Source organism: Schistocerca cancellata, chromosome 5 (genome assembly GCF_023864275.1).
Source record: "Schistocerca cancellata isolate TAMUIC-IGC-003103 chromosome 5, iqSchCanc2.1, whole genome shotgun sequence".
Lineage (NCBI taxonomy): Eukaryota > Metazoa > Arthropoda > Insecta > Orthoptera > Acrididae > Schistocerca > Schistocerca cancellata.
The window spans coordinates 518066185-518092078 of NC_064630.1; positions in this window are offsets into that span (position 1 = coordinate 518066185).

A 25894-nucleotide genomic window follows, 5' to 3' on the forward strand; every position below is an offset into this window, starting at 1 on the left:
ACAGTGATTGAGTCATAAGTCTGAAAGATGTTAACGGAAGAGAGGTGGAGAGTGACAGAGTAGATTGCAACAATGGTGAGGGTGCGAGGCTGCAGGGAGCTCAACCCAGTCTCAAAATAAAAATGTTCCAACGTTAAATACCTTCGAAAACAGTGACTGCATAAAACTAAAAAGTAGGTCCATTTAGAAATGCCAGTTTGCACCGGGCCATGCTTCATTGTAAGGTCTCCAGGCCGAATTGAATCTGCGTTATACACCGTCTCATCTCTTTTACAGAGTATTTTTTACCGTTTACAAACGCTAAGGATTGATCGATGAGAGGATACACAACAAAAAAGTCTAATGAACTTACGTCCGGAAATGCACGGACCATTTATTCAACCACATTTTGTTACAGAAACGGCGGTCTACTATGCGCTGTACTATGCAGCTACAGTTACAGTATGTGTTGAAAATGGTATCCACGTGCCTCAACGCATGCGTGAACGCGCCGTAGCGTATTCTGTCTCACACATACACATCGGCGAAGCTGCATCCGAAAAGTATCACAGGCAGCATGAATACTCTGGTCCAGTGTCTCAACATCTGGAACGGGCTCTGCATATGTAATACATCTAAGATGGTCCCATACCCAGAAATCGCATGGGTTGTGTGCTAGAGTAAGCTAACGCCAGCACACCATGCGGCATAGAGGTTGTGTGAAGATCGACAGAGGAAAAAAACAGACTCACAGAGAATGGCCGTCAACGCCCTCTCGGCCGCCAGTATTTAGATCAGGCTCGTCCAAACTGCGCCCCTGGGGCGCTAAAGCCCGCGATCGCCCGCGGCCAGCGCCCTGCGCGAATTCGTCTGTTGTCGCAGTGGCCGAGCCGTGTCGCTTAGCTGGCCGTGCAGACCGCGCGCCGAGCCTCGCCATGCCGCTGTACGCAAATATTGCAATAGATAAAAATTTATTTTGCGACCACACTTCGCTGTCCTTTCCAGCGGAACTGGTGGAAAACGCATCTAAAACCAATCTTTTTTGTTAGTTTTTTTATTTGAGTTTCAATGAATGAAACAATTGATTATTAAAGTGATAAAAGTGTTTTGAAAACAGTATTGTATAAAATTAATTGTATGTTCTTTTTTGGCGTGGTACGAGCAGGAAACATGTGGGCAAAGTTTGTGCGCAAGTTACAAATGATCGCTGAGAATTGGGAATGCAGGGAAACCCTTTGCTGTCCGCAGCTTGTGGTCGTACGGTAGCGTTCACGCTTCCCAGGCCCTGGTTCCCGAGTTCGATTCCCGGCGGGGGTCAGGGATTTTCTGTGCCTCGTGAAGACTGGGTATTGTGTGCTGTTCTTAGGTTAGTTAGGTTCAAGTAGTTATAAGTTCTAGAGGACTAATGACCATAGATGTTAAGTCCCACAGTGCTCAGAGAGCCATTTGAACCTTTTTTTTTTTTTTAAGCCCTTTGCTGCTGGGAATCTCATCAAGGATTGCCTGGTCGACTCGGCGGCTTGTATTTGTCCACCAGATCTCACGGAAAAAAATTGAAAAAATAGCTCTTTCGCCTCAAACTGTTGCTCAGAGAGTCGAAGATATGGTATCAGATATGGAGCAGCAATTAATAGAGAGAGCGGCAAACTTCATTTCACTTTCTATCGCTCTTGACGCGTCCGCGGACGTTGCGGACATATCTCAGCTCGTCATATTCATTCGAGGTGTCGACGACAATCTGCTTGTCACCGAAGAATTTCTCGATCTTATACCATTAAAAAACACAACCACGGGTTTGGATATTTTTCTAGCCCTGGAAAACGTGTTAGTGTGAATGGGTTTAAAATGGGAACGCCTGACCAGTGTAACAAGGGATGGAGCGCCTGCGGTACGAGGGATACACACTGGATTTCTGAGTTACGTTAATTTAAAAAATGGCTGAAGTTGGCTCTTCCTTATTCGCGACAGTCCATTGTCTGATACACCAGGAGGCAGTTTGTGGGAAGATTTTCAACATAAAAAAATGTTATGGACACAGTTCTTCGAACGGTTAATTATCTTCGCTCGCGTGGACTCACACATCGCCAATTTAAAGAATTTCTGGATGATATCGAAGCGGAATACCCGGACATATATTTCTAAAATATAATATTTATGACTGTAGTTCATTTAAGAAACATATATTTTTCAGAAGACACCTATTGTACATGTGGCGAGTGTGCATGTGCAGTACTAATAGAATGAACCTGTGAGTCAGGAAACAACTTGGATGTTCTTCGATTCTTGTTTTGGATATTGTTGTCTAAAGCTTTGCGTAGTAATTCTGCCACACGAACACTAGTAGTTACCTAAACGGTAAACGGTTTGCTTGTTTTAGCGCTCATCGGCCTCACTTACAGAGGTGCGCTTCCTCTGTTATTTTGTTTGCGTTGGACCTGACTGCGGGACAGTCCACCGCAGAGCAGTGGTGTGCGGACTCTCTCGCTCCTATGGCGACACCAGCGACACAGGGTCGCGGACGGGGCGCTGAACTACACTGCGTGGCGCCCTCGGGGCGCGGGCGCGCCCGCCGGCCGCAATTCTTGGATGAGCCTGATTTAGATTAGATAGCCACCGTGGACGGGAGGGTCAGTTAGTTCCAGCCTGTCACAGTCTGTCGCACCGAGTAAGTTCCAGTGTCATCAGTTAGCCCGGCGGGAATGACAGCAGCAGTTAGCTCCGCCGCTAACTCGGAGACAGGCAGCACGTAACAACCCTAATAGTGTACATAGCGGGCTTTGTACCTCACCAGCAGTGAGGCTAACGTGGATTATACACAAGAGCTAGTACCACAACGAATATCTTGAGTTAAGTAAACTCTCCATCGTTATGCATAAAGAATTCAGTTAATCTATGTGTGCAGTTTGTGTTATAGAAAGAAGATACCAGCCACCGAAAAACATCCTTTCCTTGCTTCCATGGTACAGCTCTACAGAGACAACGCGACGACATAAAAGATGACAACGAGGATCCTTCAGTGAAGAAAAATTTGCTTGCTTCTCTTGTTTTTCAGAATGCAGGGGTGGTCATACTCAAGTGTTTACTAAATTTTTGTTGTGTCTTGGATGTATTCCAGGAGGGGAGCCGCAGAACTAATCAAATTTCTCTTTTCAGAGGCTTTGCTTGCTTTTTTTGCTACAATGTACAGGGCTATTACAAATGATTGAAGCGATTTCATAAATTCACTGTAGCTCCATTCATTGGCATATGGTCACGACACATAAAGTTTTGTTCGGCTGAAGCCGCACTTCAGGTTTCTGCCGCCAGAGCGCTCGAGAGCGCAGTGAGACAAAATGGCGACAGGAGCCGAGAAAGCGTATGTCGTGCTTGAAATGCACTCACATCAGTCAGTCATAACAATGCAACGACACTTCACGACGAAGTTCAACAAAGATCCACCAACTGCTAACTCCATTCGGCGATGGTATGCGCAGTTTAAAGTTTCTGGATGCCTCTGTAAGGGGAAATCAATGGGTCGGCCTGCAGTGAGCGAAGAAACGGTTGAACACGTGCGGGCAAGTTTCACGCGTAACCCGCGGAAGTCGACGAATAAAGCAAGCAGGGAGCTAAACGTACCACAGCCGACGGTTTGGAAAATCTTACGGAAAAGGCTAAAGCAGAAGCCTTACCGTTTACAATTGCTACAAGCCCTGACACCCGATGACAAAGTCAAACGCTTTGAATTTCCGGCGCGGTTGCAACAGCTCATGGAAGAGGATGCGTTCAGTGCGAAACTTGTTTTCAGTGATGAAGCTACATTTTTTCATAATGGTGAAGTGAACAGACACAATGTGCCAATCTGGGCGGTAGAGAATCCTCACGCATTCGTGCAGCAAATTCGCAATTCACCAAAAGTTAACGTGTTTTGTGCAATCTCGCGGTTTAAAGTTTACGGCCCCTTTTACTTCTGCGAAAAAAAAACGTTACAGGACACGTGTATCTGGACATGTTGGAAAATTGGCTCATGCCACAACTGGAGACCGACAGCGCCGACTTCATCTTTCAACAGGATGGTGCTCCACCGCACTCCCATCATGATGTTCAGCATTTCTTAAACAGGATATTGGAAAACCGATGGATCGGTCGTGGTGGAGATCATGATCAGCAATTCATGTCATGGCCTCCACGCTCTCCCGACTTAACCCCATGCGATTTCTTTCTGTGGGGTTATGTGAAAGATTCAGTGTTTAAATCTCCTCTACCAAGAAACGTGCCAGAACTGCGAGCTGCTTTCGAACTCATTGATGGGGACATGCTGCGCCGAGTGTGGGAGGAACTTGATTATCGGCTTGGTGTCTGCCGAATCACTAAAGGGGCACATATCGAACATTTGTGAATGCCTAAAAAAACTTTTTGAGTTTTTGTATGAGTGTGCAAAGCATTGTGAAAATATCTCGAATAATAAAGTTATTGTAGAGCTGTGAAATCGCTTCAATCATTTGTAATAACCCTGTATTTGTATAAACCATGGCTACCCTGTCCCCTGCATCCCTGCCCCCGCGCCTTAGCCACAGATGGCCAATATAATGGATCTAATACAAGCTCTTCAGTTTCAGAACCAACAAATTGCTGCCTTGCTGACGACAGTACAACAAATTCGGGCTGCACAGGCAACGTCGGCCGCACAACAACAGAAGCCAACCGACCGGCACAACCGACAGGTGCCGCCCTCCAGCATACCACTGTTCCGGCAATTTAATGACACAGGTGAGGAAAGGTACGAATACCTGACAGTTCCAAGCCCATTGTGCAGTTCATCGCGTTCGAGGTACTGTGGAGCTACAATACTTTCTTTCGATTGTGGGGTCCTCATTTTTTAGGTTAATACACGAAGTTCTCCCAGCTGCGTCTCCCTACGTACACAGTTGACAAAGAAACGCTGCATTATCTCAGTACCATGATCAACAAGTTCAAGTAGCTGCAGTCGGGTATCAGTTTTTTCGTTTACAGAAAAAGCCGTCAGTGGTACACAGAATTAACGGGCATGACTAGGAAGTCTAAATTTAAGTGTAGTTGTGGCAACTTTTACAGTGACTTAATGATTAGGGATGCTATAACATTCAATGTCCTAGATAGTAGAACACGGGATTAGGTCCTAAATTCATCTGAGCCTTCACTTCCTCAAGTATTGCAATATGATTCAGGTGTCATAGCGGTCGATAAGTCTAACCGTGCCCCGATTTGTAGGGTCCAGTCGCTCCTAGTTGGCGACCGTCCCAACGCCACAACAGAGAGCGCATACACAGCCGCGCGTATAGCCACGTAAACATGTAAACAGAGCTGTAAACTTAGTGAAGTCTTACCCTACGTGTTTTGCTCGCCATAAAAGACAAGATTTCCCATCAAATAAGGCACTTTTTTACATGTGTGGAAAAAAGGCCATTTCCAAGTAGTTTGTTTGAAGCCTCACAACGCCAATTTTGCTCGCTCGCAGACAAAACAGGCTCATGTGCAGTGAACGTCGTGTTTTCCAAACCTGCAACAGGTTTAACAAAAGTAAGATTAATGTTGTGCCTTCTTCTTATCCTAATGCTGTGCCATGACGTTCTAACAAACTGTTTGTCTCATTACGAATTTCTGGCCGTCATGTGAATTTTCAGTTAGACACAGGTGCATTAGTCATTTTGCTTAATCGTGCCACGTACGAACAGTTAGGCTCACCACACGTTTCTAAATCTAGCAAGCACCTCACTGCTTACAACAGACATGAAATCCCAATGCTTGGACCGAGTAGTTTCCCTGCCACTTATAAATCTCACACCACGATAGTGAATTTTACTGTGTTGAAATCAAGAGACAGTGAGAATATATTCAGTTTCGATGCCTTTGATTTGTTCGGTCTTAGCATGCACGTCAATGTACTGTCGGTCTCTACATTTGTACCACAAGACAGTGTAGATAGCTTGCTTAAAAAATTTCCTGAACTATTTTCAGAAAGAATGGGAAAAGCTAATAACTTTGTATGGTTCAAATGACTCTGAGCACTATGGGACTTAACATCTATGGTCATCAGTCCCCTATAACTTAGAACTACTTAAACCTAACTAACCTAAGGACATCACACAACACCCAGCCATCACGAGGCAGAGAAAATCCCTGACCCCGCCGGGAATCGAACCCGGGCGTGGGAAGCGAGAACGCTACCGCACGACCACGAGCTGCGGGCAATAACTTTGTATCGCATGTTACATTGAAAGACAATGTACAGCCTAAGTTTTCCGGGCCCACCCCGTTCCAGTTGCTTTAAGAGACACAGTACCCAGCGAATTCAAAGAATCGCAAGATAGTGGTGTAATGTCTCTCGTTCAAGCTAGTCAATGGGCAAGTCCTATCGTTTTGTTGTCTAAGCGTTCTGGTCGCATACGCATTTGCGTTGACGTAAAGTCTACCTCGCCCTGAGGAACTCATGGACAGACTTGGAGCAGGATGTTACTTTTCTAAGAAAGATTTGCGTGATGCGTATTTGCAAGTTTCGTTGAATGAAGAGTCACAGACCGTGTTTGTTGTAAATACACATTTAGGACTGTTGGAATATTTGCGTTTGCCCTTCGGCAGTGCTTCCGCACCCGCCATTTTCCAACATTACTTGGAACAGCTGACTGCAAAAGCGCCATTTTGTTCAAACTACCTTGACGATATTGTTGTCTCAGGTCGTACGCCAGAGGAACACGCTGCTAATTTGCGCGCTCTTTTTCGAGGATTGTCAGAAGCAGGACTCAAGTCTCGCCTCGAGAAGTGTGACTTTTTTCAAACTGTACTACAGGGCTTAGTTCATGTGATAAACAGTCAGGGTGCTCGCCCCCTCCAAACTCGTTTCCTTGCAATCCGTCAACTGCCTGTTCCTCGCAATGTGTCTGAACTGCAGTCAGTTCCGGGCAAGTAGACGTGCTTCTTTCGGTTCATACCGCATGCCGCTCAGATCGCGGCTCCAGTGCATCTCTTGCGTCGCAAAAATGTGCCTTTTCTGTCGACTAAAGATTGTCAAAACTCATTTCAGAAACTCAAAAATGCTTTGCTTCATGAGAGATGTTTAGTAGATGTTAACCTACCAAGCCAGTAGTTTTGCAAGTCGATGCTTCTTCTTACGGAATCGGCACTGTGTTTTCGCACAGAATGGCTGCACAAGACAGACCTATTGCTTTTGCCTCAAAGTCGTTAACTCAAACTCAGTGCAATTATTCGCAAATTGAAAAAGAAGCTCTCGCTATTGTGTATGGTGTGACAAAATTCCATCACTATTTGTATGGTCTCAAGCTCTCTTTAGTGACATATCACAAGCCTTTGCAGTCCTTGTTTGATCCGTCAAAGCCGGTTCCTACACGCACTGCTCAAAAGTTGTTGCTTTCGCAGTATCGGTATGAAATTATTTACAGACCTACGGCGAAGCATGGCAATGCAGATGCCTCGTCTCGCCTTGCGATTGCCCCAGACTGATATTGATGGATCTGCCGCTGCTTGTTGCCAAGTCGATGTGAAGGACTCTGAATTGCTGGAATCATTTCCCTTGAACTACAGGAAAAAAGCACAGGCCACGGAAGCAGACCCAGATTTTGTTGCATTACATTCGCATTTCTTGGCCTCGTTCATTGAACAATAACCAGAACTGAGCGGTACGTCGATATTTTGCACGTCAGCATAGCCTTTCAGTTCAACAGTGTGTGGTTCTAGTTCAAAATGACAATGGACAATCCCGTGTGCTTATTCCCAAATTGTTGCAAAAAGATATGTTGCGATTTCTCCATCAAGGACATTGGGGAATTGTTCGCACTAAACAGTTAGCGTGCTGGCATTGTACTTGGCAGGGCGTGGACACCCGCATTGAACAGATGACCTCACAGAGTCGCGCCTGCGAGGAGATCCAATCCGCTCCGCCACAAACAGTCTCAGTTTGGCCTAAGACTCAATCACCATGGCAACGTATGCACATAGACTTTGCAGGATCATTTTCGAACACTCGTTGTCTCATAGTGGTAGACTCCTTTTGCAAGTTCCCATTTGTAGTACCTTTGGCTCCTACCACATCACGTAGCACCATTCAAGCGTTGTCCTCCATATTTCGTATAAAAGGTTTGCCAGATGTATTTTCGTCGGGCAGTGAACCACAGTTCACTTCATGTGATTTTAAAAAGTTTTGTGCACGCAACAGCATTCGTCATCTGACAAGTGTTCCATTTCAACCACAGTCCAACGGAGAAGCAGGACGCTTTCAGGCAACAGATGGCCAAGCTACGCACCACCTACGCACGGGAACAGGCGCTGCAACTCTTTCTCGCCTCCTATCGCACCCACTCACGAGACGGACCATCACCGGCGGAACTTCTGCATGGCAGCCGCCATCGGACGCTGCTGCGCTTGCTCCACCAATAGCAGCATCTGGCGCCGCCAATGATCCATAAGTATCGCTTTCGGCCGCGCAGTCTTGTTCTTTTCAGGGTTTATGGCAATCATGGGCGCGGGGAAAGAGGCGTGATCCAGGAACGCATTTGCTCTTATATATATTTAATTGCAGGTCCCGATGGTTTGCAGTGCTGCCATCACAACCAAATTCGCGCATGGCATTTGGTCCGTGATTTTTCTGCTTTTCTTCCTTCCACATTCACGGCTTCACGTGACCAAGCGGCCTTCAGGCCTGGGTGTGTGCCGTGGCAGCAGTTTTCTGGAGGATGTTCCTGTTGCCTCACAAGCCAGATGGCAGGGTACGGTTGGTAGTATGCAGTCCTCCACAATCACGGCTCCCAGCCCATCGTTACAGTCAGTGTCCTGCCTCCCTCCCCATTGCTATTCGCAACCTCACTACATAACAGTGCAGTTTTTCAGGGGGAGGAATGTACTGGCGTAAGCTGGCGCCAGCACACCATGCAGCGTAGAGGGTGTGTGAAGATCGGCAGAGGCCAAAAACAGACCTGCAGGAAACGCGCCACCAACGCCCTCTCGGCCGCCAGTATTTAGACAGCCTCCGTGGACTGGAGGGCCAGTTAGTTCGAGTCTGTCACAGCCTGTAACACTGAGTAAGTTCCAGTGTCATCAGTCGCAGCCCAGCGGGAATCAGTGTAGCAGTTAGCTCAGCCACTAACTTAGAGAGAGGCAGCACATAACAACCCTAATAGTGTACATAACGGACTCTGTACCTCACCAGCAGTCAAGCTAACGTGGACTACATAGAATAGATTGTACCACAACGAATATCTTGAGTTAAGTAAACATTTTAATTTTATTAATAAAGAACCCAGTTAATTAGTGCGTGCAGTTTGTGTTATAGAAAGAAGATACCGGCCACCAAACAACATCCTCCCTTGCTCCCATGGTACATCTCTACAGAGACAACGAGGCGACATAAAGGGTTGATATTCGGCGAACGAGCAGGACGTGCAACTAGATCCCATCGTCCCATCCATCGACCAGGGAAGAGACGATTGAGAAGCGTCCGAACGTTAACGGCGAAGTGGGCTGGAGAACCATCACGTAGCAGCCACCCAACCCTTCGAATCATCAATGGCACTTCCTTCAGCAGGGGAGGCAAAGTCACCCACAAGAAACGCCGGTAGTTACAGCCTGTTAGGCGACGTGTAAGGAAGATTGGTCCCAAAATACGGTTGCCAGTTATCTCGGTCCACACATTCCAGCAGCACCGATGCTAATGATCGCTGTCACCATATCTTGGGGGTTCTGCATACTCACAGTAACAGTCCATTTCACCGATAACGGTGGCCTCATCTGTGAATAGAATGGATGACACAAATCCTGGAATCGTGGTTGGCTCGTGAAGAAACCAGCGACAAAAGTGCCCCCAAGTGGAAAGTCTGTCGTTAGTAAGACCTGTATACGTTGCAAGTGATAAGGGTAGTACAATTATCATGGAGAATGTTCCACACGGTCGTCTGACTTACCCTACACTGATGGGCGAACTGCCTGGTACTGACACGGCGATTGCCTTCCACAGTGTTAATCACGTTTTCCTCCAGTCCGACGTCCGAACATTTCGGGTACGTCCTTCACGATTTCCTGCTTCCTGAAACGATCCTGTCTCGGACAATGGCGAAACGCTGTTGGAAACATTGAATGCTGTGGTTGTTGTCGGCGGGGATAGGTCTCCTGATACAACCTTGCTGCCCACCGCCCATTGCCATTTGCCTTTCCGTAAGTAAACACCATTTCGGCAAGCCCTCGATTCAAATACGGAACAATAATGTACAACGCTGTATCAGATCCACTACAAGGTGATTCAGCAAGAGAAGTGAATGTGACACATTACCAATTACTATGGCAGGAGGGGGCGTTAGGGTATGCCATATGAGCAACGATACCACCCTCTAGGAAAAAACCAAGCATACTGTAACTGTGGCAGCATGTACAGCGCCTATTAGACCGCAGTCTCTGTGAAAACGTATGACTGAATAAATGGTCCTTAACATGGAAACCATGCATTGCCCGACATAAGTTAGTTAGTCCTTTTTTGTTCCGTATCCTCTCATCGATCAATCACCAGAGTTTGTAAAAGGTGCAAACAATTCACCTCATATATCGCCTCCTGGTTTTTCTTCCATCACATCCTCAGACAGGTCTTCCTTCTTATTGTAGGTTTTAATTGAATAACATTAATCTGTACAAATGGGTCGTACAACAGATTCGTAAATTGACAGAATAAAATGATCTGAACATCAACTTTAATTTCCAAGTGACTAGACAAGGTAATGAAAGATTGCACTTTATAACTTTAAGTAACTACTTTCTTACATTCAGTGATGCTTTCGTTACAGAATATGATGAAACGGATATCTTCAATAACCAACATGCACAGATGATAAATATGACATGCTGATGGTTTATTGTCTTGAAATTATAGAAATTCGTCTTGTGTTCCGCATAGCCACAATACTTAACAGTAATGTATTATTATTTTTGCAATGTAAATTTTCGTCAAGGAATAAGCTATTTGTCTCGACAAACTCTAATGCAAAAGTGATCTTTCAAAAATGACCAATATCCTTTATAATATTATATTATAAATCCTCATTGTCAGTGATTAGAATGAAAATGACTACAGACATGTTTGAATATGGCGTGGGGAGCATCTCTGGAATCTAACTCAGCAAGCAGGCGAAGATATGGAACTCGTTAAAAATGGCTCAAAATAAAACGGTACGGCATCTGATTACCTGAATACCATACATTGTTCACTGCCCTGATTCCATCTCTCGACCAGCATTTCGATGCTTAACGCGGTCGTTGATCATTTTCAGGATTCAGTGTAGATGGACAGTTGGCATCGTCTGTCACATCATTAATCTGAACTGTCTTGTGTCAATTCTGATTAACTGAATATTTTGTGAGCATTGTTACAGATGATTCTCTGAAGTTTTGCATAACCAGGATTAAATCTGTTGTCATGGGGTCTTTGTTTGTGTCAGTTGATGTGATTATTTTACTTATTATAATTGTTATTATTGCCATTCTGCTGGTCTCCCATTGCACTCGATGATACGGTATGACACGTACACTGGTTCAGTTCAGAACTGCCGTTATTACCATGACCAATTAATTTTATGCTACCAGACTCTGCTCTGCATCTTCATGGATCAAAACTATTGAATCTAGGACAGAGATGAACTGTTGTAAACTACATTCAGACACAATAACCAGTTTCTCTCTTACTTGGAAAGTTGGTGGTAATGTCTTATGGGACCAAACTGCTGAGGTCATCGGTCCCTAAGCTTACGCACTAGTTAATCTAGCTTAAACTAGCGTACGCTAAGGACAACACACACACACCCATACCCGAGGGAGGACTCGAACCTCCGATGGGGGCAGCTGCGCGGACCATGACAAGGCGCCTGAGACCACGCAGCTCTTTCTTGTACGAGTAGCTTTTAAAATCTGTAACATATCACAGTGTGTCATGAGATTGTCCCAATATCTAGTTTTATTTCTAAATGTTTCCTAAGACTACTCTGACGTGCCTGGAATGGTTCCGGACTAAAAATTTATTTTCAAAATTGTTCCTGACTCCAGCAGACCATTATTTTGTGAGGAAAGATTTCTCAAATTTTGCATATATGTCACAAGTTTCTACCACTTCAGTGGCCCATAACACGATCTCGCCTTGTGTGTAGCGACTGAGTGGTCCCATTTTCTGTGCCTCCATCCATGATCTAAGCATTATTTCTCGAAATGAGCGAGTAAACATCTCAGGATGTGTTGTTCTTTCATTGGAAGCAAATGTTTGTGACTTCCTGTGATGTATTAGACTTTCTTCTGACCTTATCGTTTTCAACAGCGTCGCAGCTCATGCGTAGCACGGCAAATCAAGTAACAAAGCCACAGATGACTCCGCACTGCAACTGATTTAACGTAGGTTCAAGAATGTGTCCAGCCTCTGAACCTAGTGCTACCTAATGATTATCTTTCAGAATATCCCTCTCTTTGGCTAATTCTCTTTTAACACTGTCAGTTCGTTCACGGACAGCTTCCTGCCGCCTTCAAAAGACTTGACGTAACATTTTCGTCGTATTCAGCAACTCAGTTTCTGTTTGACTGTCAGTATGGTCACGTTTCACTACCGTGACATTCGTCGTCTCACTGACGACTTCTTGAACTTTGATTTATGACCTGATTGATTTGTTTGTCCCTTCGAGAAGTTAAAGAAGTAATTTTTTCATCAAATTGTTTTCTTCATTGTTCAAATTGCTTTTGCAGTGTTTTTCTTACTCTGTTGCTGTATTGTTCATCCTCGGAGATAATCGGTGAACCATTTTAGAAACAGCAGATTGCGACTGCTTGATTTCTACAATTTCATCAGCTAATTTTTCTATCGCTTCCTGTAATTCTCTCACCAAACTATCTCATCTCTCTGAGAGTTCTTTAACGTTATCCGTGACAGTGTCCAACTTCTGTGACGTTTTCCTCATTTTGGAGGACAGTTTCTCCTGGTTTTATGATATTGTCTCTTGATCTTATTAATTTTTTTTATTTCGGATGACATTGTCTCCTGGTTTGGTTAAGTTTTTGTCCTCAATGAAAACACAATTTCTAATCTTTCCGAAGCGCTGTAAGTTGATCTCTTGTATAGTTGGTTCCGTCGGTGTGGATTCCCCCATTGCAGATTCCAATTCGACAATATTATTCTCTCCCGTTTCCATGCCTACCTTTCGTGACCTGGTTTTTACAGTGCTCCGAAATTACTACAAATATCGTTAATAAAATCCCTGTCTGATAAATATCCTGAATATTAATACTCATTACTTTCATAAAAACAAGGAACAATAATGGTTGCAAGGCGACATGTACTGAGTGTGTACCCTGGTCTCTGTCAAAATTGTTGCTATTCATTCTAATCTCAGCCGTCTCTTTGAACACGGAATCCCAATTATGTCCGACACAAATTAATGTTTGAAAACACGAGAGTATTGGCTCATGTGTCAACATACTGGGATTCCGTTATAAACCAGGCGGCTGAAATTAGAATGAATAGCAACAGTTTTAACGGAGACCAGGGGTACACACTCAGTAGGGCATGGAGCCGGGCTTTGGATGTCGAAAGGAAGCAACGACGAATGACTGGCGCTTCTAGAGAGGCGGGAGCGGCTGTTTCCAACGTGGCGCCGGCCCCTCACGCCACTTGCCACTCGGCCCCCAGGGCAGCCGGACTCCAAGTTTAAACGCAGCCAAAACCTCTCAGACAAACAGAAGCTAAACGATGTCAAAGTTAGCGTAAGGAGGGCTATGCGTGAAGCGTTCAGTGAGTTCGAAAGTAAAATTCTATGTACCGACTTGACAGAAAATCCTAGGAAGTTCTGGTCTTACGTTAAATCAGTAAGTGGCTCGAAACAGCATATCCAGACACTCCGGGATGATGAAGGCATTGAAACAGAGGATGACACGCGTAAGGCTGAAATACTAAACACTTTTTTCCAAAGCTGTTTCACAGAGGAGGACCGCACTGCAGTTCCTTCTCTAAATCCTCGCACAAACGAAAAAATGGCTGACATCGAAATAAGTGTCCAAGGAATAGAAAAGCAACTGGAATCACTCAACAGAGGAAAGTCCACTGGACCTGACGGGATACCAATTCGATTCTACACAGAGTACGCGAAAGAACTTGCCCCCCTTCTAACAGCCGTGTACCGCAAGTCTCTAGAGGAACGGAAGGTTCCAAATGATTGGAAAAGAGCACAGGTAGTCCCAGTCTTCAAGAAGGGTCGTCGAGCAGATGCGCAAAACTATAGACCTATATCTCTGACGTCGATCTGTAGTAGAATTTTAGAACATGTTTTTTGCTCGAGTATCATGTCGTTTTTGGAAACCCAGAATCTACTATGTAGTAATCAACATGGATTCCGGAAACAGCTATCGTGTGAGACCCAACTCGCTTTATTTGTTCATGAGACCCAGAAAATATTAGATACAGGCTCCCAGGTAGATGCTATTTTTCTTGACTTCCGGAAGGCATTCGATACAGTTCCGCACTGTCGCCTGATAAACAAAATAAGAGCCTACGGAATATCAGACCAGCTGTGTGGCTGGATTGAAGAGTTTTTAGCAAACAGAACACAGCATGTTGTTATCAATGGAGAGACGTCTACAGACGTTAAAGTAACCTCTGGCGTGCCACAGGGGAGTGTTATGGGACCATTGCTTTTCACAATATATATAAATGACCTAGTAGATAGTGTCGGAAGTTCCATGCGGCTTTTCGCGGATGATGCTGTAGTATACAGAGAAGTTGCAGCATTAGAAAATTGTAGCGAAATGCAGGAAGATCTGCAGCGGATAGGCACTTGGTGCAGCGAGTGGCAACTGACCCTCAACACAGACAAATGTAATGTATTGCGAATACATAGAAAGAAGGATCCTTTATTGTATGATTATATGATAGCGGAACAAACACTGGTAGCAGTTACTTCTGTAAAATATCTGGGAGTATGCGTGCGGAACGATTTGAAGTGGAATGATCATATAAAATTAATTGTTGGTAAGGCGGGTACCAGGTTGAGATTCATTGGGACTGTCCTTAGAAAATGTAGTCCATCAACAAAGGAGGTGGCTTACAAAACACTCGTTCGACCTATACTTGAGTATTGCTCATCAGTGTGGGATCCGTACCAGATCGGGTTGACGGAGGAGATAGAGAAGATCCAAAGAAGAGCGGCGCGTTTCGTCACAGGGTTATTTGGTAACCGTGATAGCGTTACGGAGATGTTTAACAAACTCAAGTGGCAGACTCTGCAAGAGAGGCGCTCTGCATCGCGGTGTAGCTTGCTCGTCAGGTTTCGAGAGGGTGCGTTTCTGGATGAGGTATCGAATATATTGCTTCCCCCTACTTATACCTCCCGAGGAGATCACGAATGTAAAATTAGAGAGATTAGAGCGCGTACGGAGGCTTTCAGACAGTCGTTCTTCCCGCGAACCATACGCGACTGGAACAGGAAAGGGAGGTAATGACAGTGGCACGTAAAGTGCCCTCCGCCACACACCGTTGGGTGGCTTGCGGAGTATAAATGTAGATGTAGATGTAGATGTGATCAATCACATCTCGCACGCTTCGTTTCGGCGCTCGCTGATTGATGCCAGAGGCCGCAATCGCGGAAATATAAGGGGAAAACCATGGTGGCCACTTTATTAATGCTTTTGCCGGGAAGCCCTATGAATATACATCTACAACAGTAGCAGTAGTTATGCCCCTTTCTTCAAACATCAGTATGCAGTGCTTCACTAATGTTCATCTTATCTAGTAACTGATGGCATATGCCAAGGTCCTTCTTATTGTAGGCTTTAGCATAGTAATATTAATCTCTGAAAATGACTTATGCAGCAGATTCTTGAATCGACAGAATAAAACAGGCTGAATACCGACTTTAATTTCCTGTTCACCAGATAACATTGTGAAAGATGGAACGAAAATGACTACAGTGATGTTTGAACTTAGCGCGCAAGCTTCTCTGGAATCTAGGTCGGCAAGCAAGCAAAGACATGAACTCGCGAAAAATGGCTCGAAATAAAATGATATACTACAGAACCTTCCGGTGCAATCTAGTGCATGTCTACGAAACCATACTTCTTCTATAGCTTCCTCTCCAGATCATTAACGTGTTTCCTCAAGTAGTAGAGCGATAACTAGCAGAGGCCGATGTGTATATGGTTGCTAAATGATCACTAGAGAATTTTGTATTTTTGCTTGGTGCCACTAATAGAGAAGGCTTATGTGTAGCAGGTTGAACTAAGCGTTAGTCGAAACCCCTTGTTGTAGTTTGAAGAGTCTGAGTAGTGATAACAATTTTGGAGCAAACGTGAATCTCTCGAGCCAGAGTCGTGAAAACAAATGCGGGACAAGCGTAAACATCACGAGCTACACTCGCGAGAACGAAAGTCGGGCCAAACGTAAACATTTTGAGTTTAAACCATCTGACAAACACTTGTCAGTTACAATCGTTGTTTAGTTCTTATCGTTACTCCAAATTTAATAAATCAGTTCATAATGTTAAGTGAGGGACGTTTATATGGACGGGCTAGTGAAGAGTCCAGTGAAAGCGACGTGATTACACAAGATAGAAATAGAATACGTGCAAAACGTTTAATTGTAGATGACAATAGTAAGACGAAAATTCAATACTTAAAGCATGTGTTTCATGTATTTGGTTGGCAGGAAGCGAAAACTACATCAATAGCTTGAAAATATTCTGAGATCCGTGGCTTAAAAGCATCTGTCTCAAATTATTTAAGTGAACACCTAGGATTACTGGAAGTACTTTACATTATGTTTGATGACAAATTTTGGGAAACGTGTTTTACGGAAACAAAGCTCTTCGCATGTCAGATAATAGACAGCGAATGGAAAAAAGGGAAAGTGGACAACACTTGGTACCCCGCTACTTTCGCCAAAATTAAGATTTACTATGCTCTGTGCAGTTTGATCGCTTAAGTCATAAAACTAAATATTCAAATATATTGGTCTAAAACAACAGTAGCAGAAACGCCAATATTTAAAAAAGTAATGCATTTAAAGATTTAAACAAATTTGGAGATTTTTACATTATTTACAATAATGAAACTGCTGACAGTACTGGCCGACATAGAAATATTAGACGTATCATCAACCTTTAGAATGAGAAATTTAAAGAAATTCACACGCCGGTTGAAAAAATCAGTATAGACGAATTCTTAATTAAATATAAAGGACGTTTAACATTTAAGCAATTTAATCCAGCGGAAAGAAAGAGATTGGGATTAAAAATTTTCGAACTATATGCACAAGTACTGATATTTGTTACGGTTTCAAAATATTTACTGGCAAGGACAAGACTGATCGGAATAATAGTGCATCAGAGAATATTGCCAGGGACTTATCACAATCCATTCTGAATAAGGATATACTTCGTTTATTGTCAACTGTTACTCCTACCCCAACATTCTTTCCAAAATTACTCCATATAAATACAAATGTTATCCGGATAGTATTCAGCAATAGACAAAATACGACAAAAATATTCAAAAATAAATTTTAAAGAAACGAATAATTTTATGGAGAAGTTATAATAATTTGTTGGTTCTGAGGTGGAAACACAAGTGTGACATGCATATGATATCAACGAAACACAAAAGTTTAGAGATGGCTGAAACCACAGACAAACAATTTAGAAAAACAGTGAAAACCAAATGCATCCTATAATACAATAAGGGAACGGATAGAACTGATCGTCAAGATCAGATGCTGGCCTGTTTCCCAATCACGAGAGTACGAAAGTAATCCACAAACCAGTAAACGGCCAAAGACAGGAAACATAAGTTGATTACCGAATAAATATAGCAGAGATGATTTTTAAAAATGACCAATCACCGAACTACGAAAAGCATGGAAAACCTTCACAAGGTGAAACATCTCTTTGACTCCAAGCGCAGTACTGGGTCCATTTCCTAAAACATATCGATCCGAAATCTAAAAAAGGAAGAAAATCAACCAACAAGCATGTGCACACACGAACTATGAAGCGCATGCAAGGTGTGCAAAGCATTTACATCTATCACAAAGCTTTCGGAATTACCATGTCATGCCATACAAGACTACTAATTTTTAGAGTTGTAAGTATTTTCCCATAGGAAATTCGATTCATTCCTGTAATTAATTTTTTTCTTGACAGCGTCTACTTTCGGATGTCCTGTTATTACAACCCTTGTGAAGAAATCACACCTGAAGAAGCACAAGAAGATTATAATTTCCATTAAAGTATTGTTTATGTTTAAAATTTATATTTATAGCTACATTTTGACGTATTGTTTGACACAATGTATTGAAATATATGTGTATATACAGGGTGTTACAAAAAGGTACGGCCAAACTTTTAGGAAACATTCCTCAGACACAAAGAAAGAAAATGTGTTATGTGGACATGTGTCCGGAAACTTTCCATGTTAGAGCTCATTTTATTACTTCTCTTCAAATCACATTAATCATGGAATGGAAACACACAGCAACAGAACGTACCAGCGTGACTTCCAACACTTTGTTACAGGAAATGTTCAAAATGTCCTCCGTTAGCGAGGATACATGCATCCACCCTCCGTCGCATGGAATCCCTGATGCGGCCCTGGAGAATGGCGTATTGTATCACAGCCGTCCACAATACGAGCACGAAGAGCCTCTACATTTGGTACCGGTGTTGCGTAGACAAGAGCTTTCAAATACCCCCATAAATGAAAGTCAAGAGGGTTGAGGTCAGGAGAACGTGGAGGCCATGGAATTGGTCCGCCTCTACCAAACCATCGGTCACCGAATCTGTTGTTGAGAAGCGTACGAACACTTTGACTTAAATGTGCAGGAGCTCCACCGTGCATGAACCACATGTTGTGTCGTACTTGTAAAGGCACATGTTCTAGCAACACAGGTAGAGTATCCCGTATGAAATCATGATAACGTGCTCCATTCAACGTAGGTGGAAGAACATGGGGCCCAAGCAAGACATCACCAACAATGCCTGCCCAAAACGTTCACAGAAAATCTGTGTTGATGACGTGATTACACAATTGCGTGCGGATTCTCGTCAGCCCACACATGTTGATGGTGAAAATTTACAATTTGATCACGTTGGGATGAAGCCTCATCCGTAAAGAGAACATTTGCACTGAAATGAGGATTGACATATTGTTGGATGAACCATTCGCGGAAGTGTACCCGTGGAGGCCAATCAGCTGCTGATAGTGCCTGCACACGCTGTACATGGTACGGAAACAACTGGTTCTCCCGTAGCACTCTCCATACAGTGACGTGGTCAACGTTACCTTGTACAGCAGCAACTTCTCTGACGCTGACATTAGGGTTATCGTCAACTGCACGAAGAATTGCCTCGTCCATTGCAGGTGTCCTCGTCGTTCTACGTATTCCCCAGTCGCGAATCATAGGCTGGAATGTTCCGTGCTCCCTAAGACGCCGATCAATTGCTTCGAGCGTCTTCCTGTCGGGACACCTTCGTTCTGGAAATATGTCTCGATACAAACGTACTGCGCCACGGCTATTGCCCCGTGCTAATCCATACATCAAATGGGCATCTGCCAACTCCGCATTTGTAAACATTGCACTGACTGCAAAACCACGTTCGTAATGAACACTAACCTGTTGATGCTACGTACTGATGTCCTTGATGCTAGTACTGTAGAGCAATGAGTCGCATGTCAACAGAAGCACCGAAGTCAACATTACCTTCCTTCAATTGGACCAACTGGCGGTGAATCGAGGAAGTACAGTACATACTAACGAAACTAAAATGAGCTGTAACATGGAGATTAAGCGTTTCCGGACACATGTCCACATAACATCTTTTCTTTATTTGTGTGTGAGGAATGTTTCCTGAAAGTTTGGCCGTACCTTTTTGTAACACCCTGTATAAAGGCAACAATAATTAAATTAGTGTTGACGCCCACAAGAGCAGAATCATGTGAAACAAATAAGCGTATAGCTCGATAACGGGTATCCGCATGTCGGCATGAATTGCGATTGTACCGCGTATCACACTGGACGTTTTAGGACGCATTGTCTCCAACTGCTTGGGCGTCGATTTCGTCTAATTAAACGGTACGTCGCATTCGAGCTTATGCGCTTCGGTTTCTGAAATGGCATACCACAAACAGCACGCAGCGTGCTAACACATATTGTAAATATGTTGAGACAGATAACATCACCTTACACTATGCAAGTATTCACAGAAGCCTTCAGAAACAAAGTAAGGAAACAAGAGTGGAGTGTCAGTACGAGTGGGGCACAAGCGCTTTTGGAAAGGCTTCACTAGCACTGTAGACCAAACATCCGGTGCTCTTGCCCATTCAGATCTACTACTGACATAAACATTGGTCACACTGGCTGTGTCATCGTGTAGATGACATGGCGGGTGGGACTGCTGGCAGCATCATGTATAATCTTTAGATGAGTTATTGGGTTTATTTTCACATAGTTCCTAAATTGCTGACCCAGAAGGAACCATGACGGTCAGTGACGAGCATTCTCTACAAAATGGCTGACGCAGATGCCTTATGCTGTATGGAAATGGATAAAATTGCGACTCAGTTTGATTTGGGGAGGGGACTAAACAGCGACATCATCGGTCCCGTCGGTATAGGGAAGGACGGGTAAGGAAGTCGTACGTGCGCTTTCAAAGGAACTATTCCGGCATTTACCTGAAGTGATTTAGCGAAATCACGCCGGACGCGGGTATGAACCGTCATCTTCCCGAATGCGCGTCCAGTGTGCTAACCACTGCGCCACCTCGCTCTGTGCGACGCAGTGGCTGAAGGCACTTTCAAATAAAATATTTTCCGAAAGTACAGTAAACGATTTGGAAATTAGTGCAGTTGGTGCAGCAGAAGCACATTTATTGGAAAAGAGAGCTTTAAAGGATGTAAACACAACAATAATGTTGGTATCTACATTGTGTATTTGTTGACGTTATAGGACACGCAGATAAGTACTCGTAGTTTCATCGATCAAAGCTCTACCCTCAGTCAAATGTTTGAAAGTTTTGTAGTGTGCATTCTGCGTTTACGATCTTCCTTTAATCTTCTTGAAAGTATTTAATGTGTCTCTAGGTCCATTTACTGGTGTTAAAATAATGCATACAAACATGTTATAGAGCAAACTTTTAACAATTTTACTTAAAATCATGACGACAGGCTTGTATTTGGGCTTTTACGGCAGCCTCTGCACCTCAAAAGTTAACTTTGTTGGTAGGAAGCGTTGCTTTTAATGGAATTTTTCAGACGTTTACATTAGTCAGAAAAAGGGTCATTTACACAAACGTTCTATTTTGTGCCCCCTGTGTCAAAGAGTCCGTCGAACAGGGAGATAGCTGGTGCAAATGTCTTTAGAAGTATGCAGGCCAACTAGACACTTTACGCATATCTGGTAGAAAACGTTGGCATGTAGATGCGAAAGGTGTGGTAGATGAATCTGCCTGTGTGGCGCTGTGTCACTTAATAAGGAACTTGAGAAGCATCATAATGACGAAATTTCTTTCCCTTTCAATCAAACTGTTTAGAGGAAAACTTTTTATTTTAAATTGTGAGCACGGAGAAAACTTTATACTGTATCCTTAACTACTATTAAAGAGATCAAATACAAGATATTTCTACTGCTAGTGGTCTGTCAGGTAAATTATTCAATTTAATCTTGCGGGTAAATATTCGTCGTGAGCAGCATTTATCTCCGTTGACTGAAGTCGTATCCTGCTGTTGTTATCAATGATTTTGCATAAGATTCAATTTGCACTACTTCTACAATATATTTTGGCAGTGGCCTGATCTACTTGATGCACAAGGTCACACAGTAGCGGGTGGTTATTATTAAAGTGGAGCTATTCACGGGGGTCCAGTGTGGGCTGTAGTTATCGCAGGGCAGAGAAACTTGGTAGATATGCTAATGCGTTAATGCGGAACCGATTTACGCTGGAAAACAATTTGCTCCACTTTTTTCCGCCAGGTGCAAATCTGGCGCTATACAGCAACTCATCGACGTTCCCGGTGATCATACTGAACAAACTGTGTAAGTGGTTAATAATAAAATCAACATTATGCCTCTCTCGCTTGTTTGACCTTTTCTGCCCACGTCCTGTCCCTAATCCATTACATACGAAAAATTTTCTATACGTCTTTCTTGCATTCACAGCGACAATTAGCAGCTAGTGGCCAAAATTGGAACTAATTTTTCCAGCGGAAATCGGTTCCGCATTAAAGCATTAGAATGTCTACCGAGTCCCGCTATAATTACAGCCCATCCGCTACATTGAATCTTGTATGAACGTCCTCGGCAAAACAATCCTGGTATTGATTGGCTATCCTTTCAGTTTCTCAAGAGACATGATTAATTCAACTTCATTAATACATCTTCGACAGTCAGTTAGAACACCGGTGACTGTTCATGTTGATCGTGTCACTAAACTTGAATCCAGGATGAGTAGCCGAGTCGAAATAATTGATCCATGACTCGCTTATTAAGGTGCATATGGCTCTATTTTAACCTGCGTACAATATCCTCCAAATACTGGTAACACTGGTTGCCACATCTTGTCGAAACGACCTTTTTTTTTTTAGAATGTTGCGAAACGCGCGTTGAATTTCTTCGAGATGGAGGAGCGTAAAAATCAGTGCCGAAACGGTTCATTTAGTTCGTATTACGTTTTCAGCGGCTAGTAACACGCGACCATTGCGTCGCTTGAAAGAGTTCTGAGTGATTATTTTTAGCTGTGTTTGGTACTTATCTCTCGACCTAAAGTTGTGGCGTACCGAAATTTGTGAAATCGTGCAGACCTGATACCCTTGCAGGAGACAAGCGCAGCTTTTCATTATGAAGGCTGCGGTTCCGTTAACGAACGCAAGGCAGCGGTTCAGCTTTCCCTGGCTGCGTCGTAAATCTCGGAGGAAGATTACTCCCGCCGTTGTCCTTAATGCGACTGTCTCGGTGCGCGATAAGACCGGGGAAGGGCGCCTCGGAGTGCAGCTCGCAGAGCGTCGCTGCCTGCTCTCGACCAGAACCACCAAGGCGGAGAGTTCGGCACTGGTGGAGGGGCACTTCCTGCTTGGTGGAGACGTTAAGCGCCGAACCCGCTTAAGGAGCAGCATGATATCCTGCGAAGACGAACTTAGGCCCACGAGTTCTCGTTAGTCGCCTAAGAGATTACAGAAAACTGTTGCGAACAATAAATATTGAAATAATCTATTCATACGTAGTTAATCAGAAGATTCAAACATTATATATAACAATGCGTGGTCTCGTGGCAACATATAATAAAATTTTCTTGAGCTTCCGGCACTAGATTGTACACTGGTGACGTCACAGGCGGTATCATGGCTATAGAACAGATGCAGCAACCACAAGAAAGTCACCGTTAGGCAGTTCCTGAGGAGTACTCGTCCAAAAGCGGATGGATTTTTAAATATTTCGCGCGGGTGGAAGTTAGAGAAAATTTTATTAACAAAACTTTATTTGTTTCCAAAAATCTGGCCGAGGAGGAATCAATATTGTTTCCTGAGAAAATTACGTTCTTTTACTTTTCCCAAATAATTTCTGACAAATCAGTCCCTATAATAAACTATGAGCGTTACCTTCCCCATTTTTCGGCCCCCATTAAGAGCTTGAAATCTACTTTGATGCTTTATTGTCACTAGCCAGTGTATTTAATTATTTATTATTGTTTAATTATTAACGTAGTAATGTATTGAGTTATTAGTGCAGTATCCGGAAAGAAGAAAATCGAAGCGTTTCAGATGTGGTGATGTGGAAGGATGCTGAAAATATGTGTAATGATAAGATAAGGAATGAGGAAGTTCTCTGCAGAATGAGCGGAGAAAAGAAAATACTGATAAGAGAGAGGGACGGGATGATAGCATATGTGTTAAGACATTAGGGAATGACTTAAGTGCTGCTGGAAGCTATAAAGGTTAATAACTGTAGGGGAAGACAGAGATTGAAATACATTCAACAAAGAATTGAGGGTGCAGAGTGAAAGTGTTAGTTTGAGATGAAGAGATTGGCGCAAGAAATGATGTGATGGTGTGCATCAAGTCAGTCAGCAGACTACTGACTCAAAAAAATGTGCCATGATCGTTTGGCTATATTACGGTGGTTTAGTTTAGTAAAAAAGTGCAGTGAAACAGATTATATGGCGGCCACGCTTGGTTCTTTCCTTTTACGATCAGGTAGCCACAGTATTTTTACGAACTGAAAAAAGAAGAGGTTCAAAGTCGGAGTGAAATATACCAAGCTGACATTGGAACTGGGCGGCGGATTCGAAACACTTAGGGCTTATTCACTACCTGAACCATCTTTTAAGAGGGGCGTATAGCTGCAGGAGCTATACGGATGAATTATGTCGACCTAAGAAGGGGGACATAAACGATGGAATATACTTTAGAATATTTACAGTTTCTACAAAGGAGGTCATGGGTTTTAGCACAGTATGCTTGACAGTACATTACCTAATACATATTGACTGACTCAATTTGTTACAACTTCCTGTTGTTGTTGTGGTCTTCAGTCCTGAGACTGGTTTGATGCAGCTCTCCATGCCACTCTATCCTGTGCAAGCTTCTTCATCTCCCAGTACCTACTGCAACCTACATCCTTCTGAATCTGCTTAGTGTCATCTCTTGGTCTCCCCCTACGATTTTTACCCTCCACGCTGCCCTCCAATATTAAATTGGTGATCCCTTGATGCCTCAGAACATGTCCTACCAACCGATCCCTTCTTCTGGTCAAGTTGTGCCACAAACTTCTCTTCTCCCCAATTCTATTCAATACTTCCTCATTAGTTATGTGATCTACCCATCTAATCTTCAGCATTCTTCTGTAGCACCACATTTCGAAAGCTTCTATTCTCTTCTTGTCCAAACTATTTACCGTCCATGTTTCACTTCCATACATGGCTACACTCCATACAAATACTTTCAGAAATGACTTCCAGACACTTACATCTATACTCGATGTTAACAAATTTCTCTTCTTCAAAACGCTTTCCTTGCCATTGCCAGTCTACATTTTATATCCTCTCTACTTCGACCATCATCAGTTATTTTGCTCCCCAAATAACAAAACTCCTTTACCACTTTAAGTGTCTCTTTCCTAATCTAATTCCCTCAGCATCACCCGACTTAATTCGACTACATTCCATTATCCTCGTTTTGCTTTTGTTGATGTTCATCTTATATCCTCCTTTCAAGACACTGTCCATTCCGTTCAACTGCTCTTCCAGGTCCTTTGCTGTCTCTGACAGAATTACAATGTCATCGGCAAACCTCAAGGTTTTTATTTCTTCTCCATGGATTTTAATACCTACTCCGAATTTTTCTTTTGTTTCCTTTACTGCTTGCTCAATATACAGATTGAATAACATCGGGGAGGGGCTACAACCCTGTCTCACTCCCTTCCCAACCACTGCTTCCCTTTCATGTCCCTCGACTCTTGTAACTGCCATCTGGTTTCTGTACAAATTGTAAATAGCCTTTCGCTCCCTGTATTTTACCCCTGCCACCTTTAGAATTTGAAAGAGAGTATTCCAGTCAACATTGTCAAAAGCTTTCTCTAAGTCTACAAATGCTAGAAACGTAGGTTTGCCTTTCCTTAATCTTTCTTCTAAGATAAGTCGTAAGGTCAGTATTGCCTCACGTGTTCCAGTATTTCTACGGAATCCAAACTGATCTTCCCCGAGGTCGGCTTCTACTAGTTTTTCCATTCGTCTGTAAGGAATTAGTGTTAGTATTTTGCAGCTGTGGCTTATTAAACTGATTGTTCGGTAATTTTCACATCTGTCAACACCTGCTTTATTTGGGATTGGAATTATTATATTCTTCTTGAGGTCTGAGGGTATTTCGCCTGTTTCATACATCTTGCTCACCAGATGGTAGA